A 13679-nucleotide genomic window follows, 5' to 3' on the forward strand; every position below is an offset into this window, starting at 1 on the left:
AACCCACCCTTTGTTTCATTTCCCTACATTGTATCTCTTCATAGTTCTTACTACCATCAATGTTTATTTTTATTTGTTTGTTAATTACTTTGGGAAGTATAAACACACTAGTAAGAGCAAGAATTTTTTTTTTTTTTTGCTTTGACTGTAATGTTTTTGATGTATTCAATGAAAATTAACTGTTTTGTATTTTCCAACACAAAAGCTGGGAAATTTTTCATAATAAAGTATTATGCCAAAACCACATGGGAAATCTCCTATTTTAGGAAAATGTAGTTTTGACCGAGAGAATTTAAAATAATAAACTAATTGTACCCAAGAGAAAATACATTTCAAAAGGTAGGAGTATTTGTATTTTTAGCAAATAATGTTAAATTTACTCTGTCAAGTGTAAAATAAATATAGCTAAAAATTACCCTTTCTGAATCTTTGTGATTTGAAAACAAACCATACTTAGCCTGCATGGAGATTTTTATTCCAGGAAGGTATTGGACGTGACAATCTAACAATCTGTCTTTGGAATGCGCAGTCTATGCTCTTCTCAGATCAGCTGACAAGACCTCAGCTGGGCTTCTACAAGTTGCTTGAGAACACTTCTAGAACCATCCTAATGGGCATGTTCCAACTGTCACTTGGAAAAAACGAATCACTTGAGATCAATCTGTACAGCAGGTCTTTTGGCAGAAAGCAAGTAATATCACTGTGTCCAATGGAGCCTTTGTGGGAAAAAGGCCTTATCAAATTCCTTGGGCATGAAGTTACTGTTGGAACCCTTCTATTCACAACGCTGCTAACACCACAAAAGGAAGCTGTGGTTTCTGAAAGGTCAGAGGGACTTGAATGATTTAGACCATATTCTGATTATTAGAAAATGAAGATGGTTATTCCAGTAACACTATAAAAGCTTTAGGTCTCATATCCTTTGGTGAGAAGAATCTGTAGGCTATTAATTAAACCACATCTTCCTGATAAAGAAACCAAAGCTAAGAGACTTAACAAGAACCCTAACCCTAACCTGGACTTAGATTTGAAGTGTAGAGTTAGGTTATTAAAATTGTAGAATATATAAGAGAAAATGGAGTGTCTACAAGGCTAGGAGGAAAAGTATATTTATTTCTTATAAACAATTTATGCTTTTTAAATAATTAATGTGATAATTTTATTATTTTTAATTTTTAATGGGTATAAATTTTTCTATAGATTAAATAGAAAAATAGGTTTTGAAATCAAAACATACTATTTGAAGATATTACTTGATTTGAATTTAAAAGAAGAGCTTAAAAGTAAATCTCATAGCTAAAACATTGGGAGAGTTTTCATGATCATTATTCCTAAAATGACAAAACTCAGCCTTGTGGAAAATCAAAATGAAACATGGTGTGGCTCTAAAATTATGCTTAACTCAAAATGTTATAAAATTCATCTTCATTCATTTATGTCTTTGGAAAATTAAAGGGCTTATCTAGGCAGTCTTCAAGTTCTTTACTCAGTAGACCTGTGGATACTACTATGTTTTAAACTTTGATAAAATAAATTTGATTTAATAAGTACGTGAAGCAAAATTCTCATATGTTCATTATAAAGAGCATGCTAATCTTGTCAGACGTGTACAGACATTTTGAATTTGGCTTGTTTTTGTGTACTTTTGGAAGAAATGCTAAGATTTAATTTTACTCCTGTTCTTTAAATGCTCTGAGCAACTTCCTCTTTGTAAAATGCAAACTTGTTGTGACCTCTTAATCTGATAAAGAACTGAAGCCTTTCGGAAGGAAATCTTGAATACATTCACAGGGTATTTTAAATTGTCTTGGTCAAACTACATTTTCCTAAAATAGGAGATTTTCAACGTGGTTTTGGCAGCATGTTAATGTGCCCTTCAGTGGAAGAGGAGAGTAGTGAATCAGAGTTCCTAATTAATTTATATTAAACACTAGCAACTTGATTTATTTCTTCTTTGTCTTTCACCAACTCTGCAAAAATTTTTCTTCTATATTGTGGCATTTTTGCCTTCAATTGACAGTAATCTGCACAATGTATGTCACTTTGAAACTTGCAGATGTGTTTATTTATCATAATTTAGATTTTGGAGGTAGCAAAAAGCTGAAATCCTCCTAATTAAATATCTTTGAGAACATAAAATACATAATGTATTATATGTATGTATTTAAGTGTTTAGTGTATTCTCTGGCATAAAACATAATTGTGTCCACCTACAATATGGTATGTATAAATTTATACACCTATAAAATAAATACTGCTGAACTCTGATCATATATCTTCTTATAGAAAATAGTAAACATATTTCATTCTTTATCTATTGCTGTTATTTCATAGAATATATTTCCTTGTAATTCATTCTACAAACTTTTTGTTTAAACATTGGCATATAAAAATATTTGTCTCAACATTCTTTTTTAGTTTAAGCTGAATTGAAAATTTTGAGTAATAAAATCCAGCAACTACATCTTATTGTTATACTGTGTTTTATGTCCTTACAGATGCTAGGTCTTCTAGCTGGGTGCACCTCTAACTTTCTAGTTATTTACATCTTACAATTAAAAACCATTTTTATGCAATGTCTTTTTTATATCTGATCTGACTTTTAAACTTACTACATTCATCCTTTGACATTCTGCAAAGGAAACATGAATTAATCATTGAGATTGTCCAGCAAGGGAAGATGCATATGACTGACATTCTGATCTTCCAAAGTGGCACGCACAAGCCTTTTCTAAGATTATAGTACAGGAAGATATTCTCACAGCTATTGTGCTCAGCTCCTATTTTAGAATTCTCGGTCTTGATAGTATAGCAGTGAAATCTAAGCTTAGGTGATGTTGATTCTGTTATTGCACTGTCTGAAAATATAAAGGTTACTATGTGAATATAGCAAAACAGACTTGAGACAAGGGTTATTGTGTGCCATTTGAAAGCATTTATAAGAAACACTTTATTAATTGTTACCAAAATTGTATGTTGTTAGTTAAGAATCACAGGGCTATATTTTTAAAAATGTACAAAGTCTAGTCGGGGAGCAACATTATTGCTTGTAATAATACAGACCAATTTAGAATGGAGAAGCACATGTTACAGAACAAATGGTAGATTTTCTTTGTTTAAAATTGGCCCATAAAACAGATTTTATGTGAAGGACTACTGCGTGGCTTCTTTCAGATCCAGCTACTTGTGTTATTGCCAGCTTTGCAGAGCATTTGCTTTCCTCTTAACTGTCCCCCCTGCTTTCTCTCATTGACTTGTAAAAAGCTTATGACCAGAATCCTATCATCTGATTCTTTGTTGTCTCTCTTCACCAAGGAAAGGAGTTTTGAATGAGGTAGATAGAGTAAATGTTGATGGTATGGATCGCTCATTTGGACAAAAAGTTGAAGTTTCATTCAGTGGATGAAACTCACCAGAACCATACTCATGATTCCACTTCCTCCACTTCTTTTCAGTCTTGGAAGTTCCAAAGAATCAAACAACTTAATGCTGTGGAATGAGCATGAAGCCAAGAGATGGGCATTTTACCCCTAGCTCTGCCACAACCTTGCTGAGTGACTTCACTTTGCTTATCTGTGCAGCAAGGCCGTTGGACCAGTTGACTTTTAAATTATCTTCTAGTCCCAAGACTAGTTCTGTCTAAATGAAGGACACAAAATTTTCCTGATAGCAAGTCCCTATGCCAGATCATAACTTTGTGCAATCCCTAAAATGTAGGATTTGGATCACTCAGAACCAAAATTTTATCATATCCACAAAATGAATAACAATTTTTGTACCTATACTTTTAATGATATAAAAAGATGTTATTTGATCTGGAATTATTTGTCTTCATATTGGTTGCTCATTAGGGTTTTTTAAAAATCATTTTAGCAATATGATGTGATTTTCCTTTTTGCTTTGCCCCTTTACCAACTGTCAGTAGTAAAATTACTAAATTGGTTAATAGTTGTGAACAACAGAATCCTAATCACTATATTCATTTTCCACAGACCACAAAAATGTTCAATCCACATATAATGCTTTTATTCTAAAGCTTGTGCCCTTTGTCACTGTGAGCACTGTCAACCTCATGTACATATGAGGAGGGAACAGAGAACAGAGGAGCCTTCCAACAGTTATGGACACCCAGCAAGTAAACCACCTACTCTCACATTGTTGAAAATGTTAAGCAGTCCTTGTGGTTTATTATTCTCTGTGTCATCTATTGTCTATTTCTTTTGCAGGGCATCCTTAACAACCAATCAGAGAACATTTTACACACCCATAAAGGTAGGGAAAAGAAGCTATTTCTGATTATAAAATATGTCTAATTTGTTTTAACTGTTTCAAAACCATCCCATTGATGCTGCTTATTCTGACTGAGTGTATATTGTATCTACTTACTTAAACTTGAAATCATCCAACACAGTTATTGGTCAGTTTGAGTCTTTCATGCATACCATAAGTTGATGTTTTAATATAGACAAAATTTTCCTTTTCATATTTTTACATTTTTACATTACCTTCTTCACAATTTTATGATAGCTTGGTGTATTATATGTAATTTATATTATATATGGATAGTTAGAAACTGAGGATCTCTTGTTTACCATAGTTTCATCCTTTTTTTTGCTATTCTAAACCCATAATTTTTAAGGAAATAACTCAAATAACCATACATATAATTAACTGTCAATAATTTAACAACATAAACGCTAATTTGGAGGAATTTGCTTCAGTATTTGCTTTACTTAAAAGTGCAGAAAATGTGGCCCTTTTCTTGGTAAGGGCGTATGTGAAGATAAATTTAGATTTTATAGTCTAGTAAATACTTCTCTGATAATAACTTAATTGTAGCTATTTCAAACCAAATTGTTTAATTGTGGTGAATCATATGCAAATTGTTCAGATGTAGGTCAACTACCACTCCCACATTCTAGCACCTCTTTTCTAATTCAGGATAGATTGCTCCCCGCCTGAAAGAGGAGAATAGTACAGATTAGAGACATATGACTAAAACAAACCAACAGCATCACAAAAACTAAAGGTGGGGCAGGAGTCAGAAAGTCCCAGTAAAAATGACAAGACAGATGGCATTTATTTACACCTTGGTGGATGAACTCTTAGGATTGCTGTGTTTGTAGAAAATAGTTTTCTCTCTGCTCAGGACATTCATGGCTGGCAAATCATGGCACTTCTATGATACTGTTTGCTCATCTGTAAAGTACATATAATAACATCATTCTTGTCTATTCATTGAACTGAAATGAGGATCAAGTTAAAAAAAAAGGACTATAAAATGAATCCTGTCTCTGATGTGGACAGACTATCCCAGTTTTGGTGATCTGGTTGAATTACAGAGGACTGGACTGAATTACAGATCACTAATGGGCAAGAACACCTTGAGCAGTTTGGTGTGGTTGTATTTGTGGATGTATTTCAATTGCAGAAGCCATAGAAGTTCTTTATTTTTCTAGCTGTTTTATTTTGGTTCTAGTCTATAGATGCTTTTGTGATGAAGCATTGAATCGTTTTCTGATGAACAGCCAAGGTTTCAAGATTCTATTTAATCTTTATATGTTGTCTGCTGTACTTTCAAAGAAAAAATAATAATATTTCCAGTTACTGATGCTTTGAAAAATGTTAAGTGGATTGCCCAAATTTGTCACACTTGTTGCCTTTCATCTTTAGGTGACTATTACTGATGTTCTGGGTATATTCAGCCTTGCTGCTTATTTGGGAAAACTATTTCTTTAGGCCTTATTTCTAATAAAATTAGAATTCTGCTTTGATGTAAGCTTAGGTGTTTTTTCACTGTCCCTTTTCATTGCAAATTGGTTGTACAAGAATTTCAGCATATCTGCAGATAGTTTATGATCTTTTATGTTTTCTAAAAATTAATCATTGGAATAAGATGAAGCTATTTTGTAATTTTTAGAGTGGGGAAACAGATGATAGATACTTTGTACTGTTTCAGCATAAATATGTTTGTTGTTTAAATAATTCAAAATTTAAAAAACAGATTCCTTTTGCATATACACAGACATCAATTTTTAGAAAGTAGAACTTTAAAATAGAACAGAAGAGGTCTACCTTAATTCCACTTTTGGCAGACATACAAAAAGTATAATTACCCTGTGTACACTGAATAAAGAAATTAAGGAATGAAGAAAAAGTGTAACAGTAATGAGGCACAGAAAATAGTATTCGTAAGTGCACAGCAGTGGTCAGAGAAAAAAATAACAAATAAATACAGAAAAATTGGAAAAAAAAGAAAAAGAAATAACAATGTTAGTGTTCATGCAGGTTTGTTACAGGTATGTAAAGTTGCAAGTCTACCCATGTCTTTAAGATTCACCCCAAATGACAGCTCCTTCCATGACATTTAAGAACTCTTTAGTTCATTGCAGCTCTTAACCACTTATCTTACCCCACCAAAGCACTTCAGGGAAAAAAATAGATCATCTCATTCATCTTGTCTTGTCACATATAAAAATTCATTTTGTATTTATTTTTCTTTTCCCACTAGGCTGTTAACCCCTGGAGGGTAATGACTATGTATTATTCATCTCTGAAGCTAATATATGCAGATATGCAGAGCAAATATTTGTTCAATTAAATTGAATTGAAATGTGAGAAAAGGGAGTAATCAACTAAAACTGCTAAGTCTTACAAAAATTCTACAAGGTGCCACTCTCTGGCTTTCTATTATCCCTGGTGTAAATCATAAACAATTGTCCAGATGGATTAGGCACATATAATGCAATCTATGGTTTTCAATATACAATAGAAAAGAAGTTATTTTGAATTGAATTTTGATGATTCTTCGTAGTTTTCATGCTCAAATTCATACTTGAATATCATATTTAGAAGCTAAGTATCCCAGAAAAATGTTTATGAATTTAGGAAAAAAATATTATTTGTATGTGTTGAACTTGAATTTACATTATTTCATGTGGATCTAAAGATAAAAACACTGTGTCTCCTTTCATGTATAATAACATGTAAGACATTGTTATTATGGTTAATACTATAATAAGGTTGGCTCTGTGGATTAAAATATCAATATTTATTTACAAAAGAGTGGTAACAAATAAATGGAACAACTCTTTATGTGAATTCTGTCAGAATAAAGGAAGTGTTATTTTTGGTACTTTGTATAATGCAAATTGGTATTCATGCTGTTTGGATCTTTGATATTATCTCAACCAGAAAAAAAGTAGAGTTGTTATTAGTTTGATTCATGCTTGAAAGAATCTCTGATTCCACCTTAGTCTGTTTTAATTGGTAATGTAAATTTAAAACATGGTGAACAGATCTCCCAATTTTAGTTTCCTATATAGAAAAAAAAAATAGGAATTAAGGGGGAAAAAAGTCTCTTTGAAGCTAAATGCATTTTGCCCAAGTGCATAATGGGTTTTCTTTTCATCTGACTTGTACAAGTCACTATCTCCAATGCTGATTTCATCTATTTTTTCAACTGAATAAGTTATTGGGAAGGAAGGAAGGACCTTGATCAGTCTTTAATAAGACTGATTGACTAATTCAATTTCTTCCTTCCTCCCTCCGCTCCTTCCTCCCTCACTCCTTTTCTCCTTCCTCCCTCCCTCCCTCCCTCCCTCCCTCCCTCCCTCCCTCCCTTCCTTCCTTCCTTCCTTCCTTCCTTCCTTCCTTCCTTCTTTCCTTCCTTCCTTCCTTCTTTATTGTTACTACTTTTTAGCTCATTGCTGACCATTCCAAACCTAGAGTTTGAATCTTATCATTTGAAATGCACACCTTTGCAATGTCTTCATTTTCAGTTCTCTGGTCACTTCATTGCCATCTATTTGGCTAGGCCTACAAAGTCCCTCTAGGGTCTATGTATGCAACAAAAATAAGTGTACCAGAGCACATATCAGCCAACGCACAAGGTTGGAATAAGAGAATTGATCCTATGATCAATATATGGGCTACAAAGGCAACTTCTAGTTCTAGTCAAATTTTCTAAACAACTATACATAACAGTGACCACAATATCCGAACGTTTGGCAAGATGAATATTGGAATGTTTATGTGAAATAGCATGGTTTTGAATATTATCTTAAAATTTTAAAAGAAACAAAGAAAACCATATTGAGTCAAGCCATGACATATGCAGGCAATTTGCCACCTTTGCCTGGATTTTCCATCCATATTTGTTCAATCAATAAAAACCATAGAGTTCTAGGATAAATAAGGAAATAATAGAACATTCTCACTCTTGTGTGCCATCCACAGTTAGGAACTTCACATAATATTTTAGGAAGGACCTCACTAATAGCAACAAATCTAGAGACTTACCAGATAAACCTAATCTTTGAATTCTAGAAAACAGAAAAAGGAGAAGTGAAAAGTGATAAAATAACCTGAGGAGGTGTTGTTAAATGTATTTTTACCTGTTTTGTGATAGTAATTTATTACCATCTTTTCCCTTTATTCAAATTTCCTGCAAATCTTTTGCTTGTATTAATCTCGAAAGGGAAATGGTGGATAAAGATAATGGATCCAGGAAGTTAAATGGCTGGGAAAATAAAATGCAAATTTTGTCACATGATCCCTATTGAATAAACAGGGTCCACAGGCCCTTCCCTGGGTTATTTCTTATATTTTGTCATGTTTAAGATTGACTTTCTTTTTTAGATCTCTCCCGCTTTACTTTTGGGCAGATTCACCATTGCCTCTTCTATTTCAATTATTTTTTATACCACCACATATTTCACTGCATTCAGAGGTATTTACTTACATTACAAACATGTCTCTCTCCATTAGTAGAATCTTGAGGCCAAAAATAATATCTTTAATCGTCCTTTCCAAAGCCCATAAACTTAAAAATGATTTGCAAGTATAGCATTGTTATGATTTAAATATGAGGTATCCCCCCAAAAGTTTGAGTGGTAGACAATGCAAGAATTTCCAGAGCTAAAATGATTGAGTTAAAACAACCCTAACCCTAATCAATGTATTAATCCAGGTAGATGTATTAACTGGGCAGAATCTGTAGGCAGGTAGGGTGTGGGTAGAGGAGGTAGGTTATGGGGGCATGACTTTGAGATTTATATTTTGTCCCTGGTGAGCAAACCTTCTCTCTGCTTCTTGGTTGTCATGTCCTGAACTGCTTTCCTCTGTAACACCTTTTGCCATGACATTCTGCCTCATATGTAAACTTTTCTTACTCTAACTATTCTTTTGGGGTCTTTTGGTCACAGTGATTTTAAAAAAAAGCTGACTAATACAAGTAGAGAAAACTTTCTTAACTACTTTACCTCAACTACAAACAAGGATATTTTTCATAGCATCAAAATAACAACAGCAACAACAACAGTATCAGGTAAAATGAACAGAATTGTATCCTCTGCCCTGAAATTCATATATTGAATCCCTTAACCCAATGTGATAGCATTTGGAGGAGGGACCTTTCACCATTTTTAGAGGTGATTAGGTGTACATAAGATCACAAGACTGAAGTCCTGGTAATGGGATTGGTGTCCTTAGAAAAAGAGACACCAGAGAGCTAATTGTGTCTCTCCACAATGTGCGGACACACCAAGAATGCCATAATCTGCAACCAAGAAGAGTATCTTCACTGGGGAATCTAATATGATGGAGTCATGATCATGGATTTTATAACCTCCCAAACTACAAGAAGTAAGTTCCTCTTGCTGAAGCCACCTAAGCTATACTATCAGATTATGGTAGGCTGAATTGATGGGAAATAACACTGATACATTGCTACTATCTAATGCTCACGTCCTGCTCAAGTTTCATCAGTTGTCCAAATAAATTCCAATTAATGTACTTTACAGTATAAGAATGTATTTCCAATTGAAGTTCCCTGTTTGGTATTCATACTTTATTAGTCTTCATTAATGTAGAAAAGTTCCACAGACTTTCCTTGACTTGCATGACCTTGATATTTTTGAAGATTACATACCAATTATTTTATAAAATGGATTTAATTTGAATCTTATGCAGGGACCATATCTTATGCAAATTTGGATCCCAGCATGTAGGACAGTGTCTGGCATAGGATGGTGGTCAATAAATGCTAATTAAGGAATGAATTAGTGACTGAAAATGTCTGCTGCAAAACAAACTCTGAATCATTTAGCTTATGCTAAAAATAGCTTAGCTATTTTTTTAAATATTGCACATATTTAAGATAGAAAAAAACAACTCTAATAATGAGAGTCTATGTCTCCTATCAGCAGTGAGGTCTTTCTTTAATCTGTTTAGTGAGTATGTGTCTTCTAGCCATTGTGTAAAATAATGATAGTTCTTTAGAGCAGTGTTCCTCAAAACCTGGTGTATGGACTGCTTGTTTCTGGATCATTGTGACAAATGAAGAGAAACTGGATTAAAAAGTTAGGAACTTTTTAATAAAGTTATTTTTGCTCAATAAAACACTTCAGAAGTGACTTTTTATCTATCATTTTATTACACTTCTCTGGCTATTAATTTGGACGGTCTTCTCCATAATTATTGATCAAAAATTAGTTGAAAAATTTTAAATGTCATAATTTATCACAGTTTGTAATTATTTTCCATGGCTTTAGAGTGATGAAAGTAAAATGGTAGAAATATGAGTTAGACCATGTTGGGACTTGGCTTAGAACCTGAAGAATGAGCAGGATGTGTCTAGATTATAAAGTAGAGAAATGAAAAATTTACACATAATAAAATGTAAGCATGCGTGTACGTGTATATGTGTGCTCTTGTACATGGACTTGTGTTTGTACTGTCAAATGTGTCAGTACATTTGTGTTTAAGGTTTTCTCTGCAGGTATGCTTACATGTCTGTTCATACATGCTCTGTGGATATGCATATGTGTTCACATGTGCCTATGTGTTCCAGTTTGTTTGGAAGTTGTGTTCAGGAATGTCAGCTCATAGACCTGGGTGAACTTGTTCTTACCTTTAAGTTTCTTAACTAGAAAATAAGCATCCTATACTAAGTGCTTATTCTATTTCCTTCTTCTCTGGTGTATCTGAGGGTATGGAGGAAGGCTGTCAGGTCTAAAACCAATGTATATTCCACTTCTTCCCCAGGAGTCTCAAGTGACAGTAGAAATCATGATTTCAATACACAGTAATCTTGATTCCTCCTACTTTTGATTTAATTTCATCCCAAAATATTGGTTCTAGTAGCACTTTCCTCTGTAGAACATTCCCTTGTTCTTCCTTTCTTTTTAGAATGCATTCTTTCCATGAACCAGCAGAAGCCCAGAATTCCCACTGTGGCAGAACACTAATGAGCTGCTATGACCAAGACAGTGACCAGTGATACTATTATCACATCTAGGTGACAGTCTGTGCACAGCTTTCCAAAGATTTAAGTCAAGGGGGAATAGACATAGATAGAATATGAAAAATGATGAAAGACTGGAATGAGCATAATAATAGGAAAAAAACCTGAAATGAGGGAAATATATTATTGCTACAAATTTAATCTACATTAGGAGCCTTCAATCTCAACACTAAGCTTAATTTAAAGTAAATTTCTTAAACAACCATCATAATGCTCTTCTGGGCTTAGGAAATAAATACAAGAATAAAACATGAGAACTTGCTCTTGAATGATCTTACTGTTTTGCGTAAGATAAAAGCAACCATGATTATGATGTGGGTCATTGAGATATTGGTGTATTCACAGAGGAAAGGGCATAGACCTGCCTCCAAGCCTTCTTGGGGCAGAAATGATGCCAATGATGGTTTCTGTCATGTGCATCATTTCTGCTGCAACTTGAAAATCAGAGTTCAATCCAGGTGCTGTATATTGTGGATACTTAATAAATATTTATTGAATAAAAGAACAGTGTAATTTATTAGAATTAGCTGACAAATTAGAGGTAAAAATAAATCAAGAGAAAAGAACTAAGCAGAGATGTAGAAACATAAACCAACCTGGTGAGGAGGAACAGGGACAGATCTATGGTTCCTGGTGGTGGAGTAGGAACTGTCTGATAGGGATGGTGAGTTGAGAATAGAAACAAAAGACAAAACCAGGTAATGAAGATCTGCCTCAGCAATGTGAGGACTCTTGGCTTTATCTTCAAGTAAAGGGAGTGTGACATTGTGGTTTTAGTTGTAGTTTGACTGTAGGTTACTGGCTTCTGTGGGAAGCAGGGCAGACATGGTGATACTAATTCAGATGTTATTTCCCCAATCTTCACAAGAAAGATAAAGCCTTAACACAGAACAATAAAGGAAGAGAGGAAGAATAGGGAGAGGTATTGGTAAATGATTGATGAGACATTTGAAAAATCCAATCAGGGGAACTTCTCAGGAATTACTGAATAGTTGAGGGGGAGAGGTAAACTGAGTACGAAGGGAAAGAGTGAAAGCCCAGAGTTTTCGACTTGTGTTCCTGGGTCGATGATCCACTAAATGAAACTGAGGTACATGGTGGGACAAGAACTATTTGGAAAGTAGGCAGGAACATAAAAAGGAACCAGGTTTTCAGCATTAAATTCGAGATTCCTTTTGAGAAAGAGAGAAGGTCAAAACTAGAGAAAAGTGTGTATGTGCTTTTGTATGTATGTATGCATATACAGCAAGAGTTCTCTGTGCCAGTTTGGTCTGCACAGAGTCATGTAAAAGCTTCACTCTCTCATTAACTTATTGCTGTCAAATTAATTTATTGCTTGAATATGCCATTTGAAACTCCAGTAATTCATTCCATATTTCAAAACGTACCACAAATAGAGAAGAATGCTGTAGCTTAAAACTGGTTCCAGACTTGTGAAAACATCATGTGTCTCTACTACCAAAGCAAATAGGAAAACTGCCAGTTAGATGCCTGAACCTGCTTTGGTTTCAATTACCTGGATTATTGAGGCAGAAACCACCTTTGTGCCTGATTTACCCTTGTAATTGTCTTATTCTTCTGCTTTGCCTTGCTTTGGGCATATTTCTCTGTTCTGCTATTATTAGAAAGGAAAATTCACTTCCTTTTTTGGTGCTTCCAGGAAAAAAAAACATTTAAAACATACTTTATAATTCACAGAACTAACATTTTGTAAGCCTCTATATTTAGAGAGTAGTTTGCTGAGCAAAGGGAAAACGTTAGCCAGTTTTCACCTCACTATCTGAGTGATAGGTTGGTTACTTCTTCATCCTTTCTTATAGCAAAACTCAGTGACTCAATCCTTTCAGTAATGACCATTGAACATCTCTTGATACAAGATGTGCAAAGGGACCAAATATACTCTTAAACCTTTCATACATGGTAGTCAGTTTTGTATATATCCTGCAGCCAATTTAAGCAATTCAAGCACCTACAGAGAAACTCAAATTTGATTAGTGTCAATAGGAAGAGAAGACTTATCCATCCACCCTCCAACCACACCCTGAGATTTTCCATTACAACCCCAGATCTAAGGGTTTCAACCAAATGGACACCTTAACATCACAACCATCAAATCCTAAGATTTAACCCAAAATACATACTTATTAATTTTTTTCAACTTAGTTATAGAAAATTCAGGATGTTAAGATAGTGCATAAATAAATTATGCCTAACTCACTTTACCTTTTGGGATCATCTTTTGTGAAAGAGGTTGACAAAATTTATGTGATTCACACCTCCCCTTGTAGAGTCAGTGAAAGTGAATGTCAACTTTTAGTAATCCATTTCTTTTAAATATCTAAAATGTATAGAATCCAAAACATATAAACCTAAA

At 34.0% G+C, this 13679-nt stretch overlaps 1 protein-coding gene across 4 annotated transcripts in view; it reads left to right on the plus strand.

The window, feature by feature from the left end:
* Window positions 1–13679, plus strand: part of LOC308653452 (uncharacterized protein) — a 697023-nt gene that overhangs the window by 575630 nt on the left and 107714 nt on the right. For all 4 annotated transcript variants that reach the window (XR_014023041.1, XR_014023042.1, XR_014023043.1 and 1 more), the window contains one exon: window positions 4227–4272. The gene's annotated coding sequence lies outside the window, so the exon portion shown is untranslated. The remainder of the gene's footprint in view (window positions 1–4226; window positions 4273–13679) is intronic.

Source organism: Spermophilus citellus, assembly GCF_964194105.1.
Source record: "Spermophilus citellus genome assembly, chromosome: 7".
NCBI lineage: Eukaryota > Metazoa > Chordata > Mammalia > Rodentia > Sciuridae > Spermophilus > Spermophilus citellus.